Source organism: Poecilia latipinna, unplaced genomic scaffold (assembly GCF_001443285.1).
Source record: "Poecilia latipinna isolate Pla-1442-1.1 unplaced genomic scaffold, P_latipinna-1.0 Scaffold2191, whole genome shotgun sequence".
Lineage (NCBI taxonomy): Eukaryota > Metazoa > Chordata > Actinopteri > Cyprinodontiformes > Poeciliidae > Poecilia > Poecilia latipinna.
Window position 1 is genome coordinate 498 of NW_015114807.1, and position 2,277 is coordinate 2,774.

General features: G+C 32.5%; 1 long non-coding RNA gene across 1 annotated transcript; it reads right to left on the reverse strand.

The window, feature by feature from the left end:
• Positions 1 to 1,140: 1,140 nt before the first annotated feature.
• On the reverse strand, positions 1,141 to 1,828 carry LOC106936667 (uncharacterized). The gene is made up of 3 exons (XR_001422185.1): positions 1,805 to 1,828; positions 1,364 to 1,504; positions 1,141 to 1,179 (listed from the first exon to the last, which is right to left on the reverse strand). It is a non-coding gene; the product is annotated as an uncharacterized LOC106936667 (long non-coding RNA).
• Positions 1,829 to 2,277: the final 449 nt, after the last annotated feature.

The following is a 2,277-nucleotide window of genomic DNA, read 5'->3' on the forward strand; positions in this document are numbered from 1 at the left end:
AACAACTGCAAGTTGTACTTAGTATACTTTAAATATACTTTTTTATGTACTATTTATATATTTTGAGTGTACTAATTCTGTCATAGAATTATATTAAAAATATACTTTTAATATACTTTAAATATACTGCTAATATATTAGTAATGAATTTAAATTACACTTAATTTTTAGTTTTGATTTACTGCTATTGCTAATAAAATACAATTTTAATTACTCATAAGTCTTCTTTATTCCTACTTTCCTATTTTGTACATTACATGCATAACTTACATTGTTTTAGGCTACAATTACATGGAAAATTAATTACACAAAATGTTCAAGGTAATTCAAATATTTTGTTTTATTACCGACATTTTAAAATTGTCCAATTTTACTCACAACTTTATGAACTTTACATAAATTATTAGTTTACATGTCAAAAGTGAACACAATGAACACGTAAATTTAAGTGTGACAAAAAACATGAAAGTTATTACTTTAAAGAACAAAAATTATAATTACATTGTGCTTTCAATATATTACCATTTTGGTAACACTTTATTTGATGGGGTGTGCATAAGACTGAGATGACACTGTCATAAACATAACATAAAACCTTTCATCCAACTTTTAAAGCAAATTCTCATTAATAATGTCATTATTTACTGAATGACACTTCATGACACTGTTGGTATGTTCCTAACATGAGTGAAGATCAACGACAAAACGTTCCCATTCACTGGACCACTGCACCTTACAGAAACCAACAAAAAAGAGCAATAGAGCAATTAAACAGAGAAAGCATTTGTATTTTAAACAGTACAGAAAAGTGGCAAATAAAAAAATACTTACAATTTCAAGACGTTGTGGACTCACCATGTGTGTGACATCAGAACTGATGATGATTGAGACCAGATGCCTGGGGTGAAAAAACATTTCTGGGTGTCTTCTTTGCCTGTTTATGTTAGAAGTAGAAAAAAATAGTCAGCAATATCATAGAATCAGTTGATGTTGGCATTAACTATGAAGTTGTTTTACGTGTGGACTTAAGGAGACAAACTACCTTAAAATCTTTCCATCCATGATCTGAACACACTGATCCCTGCAGGTGGTGAGGGGGGCTGGTGGTGCCCATCTCCAGCAGCCATCAGATGAGAGGCAGGGTTCACCCTGGACAGGTCACCAGTCCATCACAGGGCCCTGAAAGCCAACAATGAATAAAATGTATGAAAGAGAAATATTAGATTAACAAGGGGAAAAATTCTGTCCAGTTATCTTTAGACCAAATCATGTTTATTAAGCACTTGGTGTTGGTAACATACCAGTTTTTGTTGTTGAAAATGTAACTAGCTCCTCATTTAAAAAAAAAAAAAGAAAAAATTACACCATGAAGACGATGTGAAGGTTCATCCTCAGAGCTGGTTGGTGATCTGGTGGAGTCACAGCTTCTTCTGAGACAGAAAAGTCTTTAGGTTTTCTAACACCTGATCTCTCTGGCTTCCTCTTTCATCTTCATTTGCTTAGACTGCAAACATATGTTGAAGATAAAAAGATGGATAATGAAGTTATAACAACAACCTCACAATATCAAAGTCTCTCTGTCTTATGGAGCTTAATTAAAACCAGGTTAAGTTTACGAATAAAAGTATAAGACGCAACAAACAGCCTCCGTGCATTTATAACATGAAGCTGAATGATTGTTATAGTAATAATCATACAAGTCACAATGAAATTGATAAAATAATTATTTATGAAACCAATGTAAGTTACATATCTTTACTGCACTGTTTATAATTAAGCGAAGATAATTAATAAGCAAAATTACCACTAGCTAGCAACACGTTAGCAGCCTTTGTCCCTCCGGGCTCCTTTTGTGACACACATTTCATTTCCATCGTTTGTTGTCCAGTTGTGTTGTCGTCTAACTTGGACTAGGACGTCACCAGCTTGAATTTACCAAAATTAGTAACTATTGTCAAGGCCCTCTCTACTTTTAAATCAATATTATGTGAGTAAAAATGGCAAATTTGGACAGCGTCTGTTATCTTCCCGGCGTTCAAGTTTTTTCTTCTCTTTATGGCGTTTTTTTAAAAAAATGAAAGTGTGCAATACCGCCCCCATCTGGTCTGGAGTATAAACTGGAGCTAATCCTGTTGATTATAGATCTTACATCATATCTGAAAATGGATTGGGTACTTTCTTAAACAACATTACATCATGATTATAATTTTTTTATTCTTTGCAATTTTAACAAAAATAGTGAAAGATTATTAAGGCACCTAAAAAGATATACTTTTT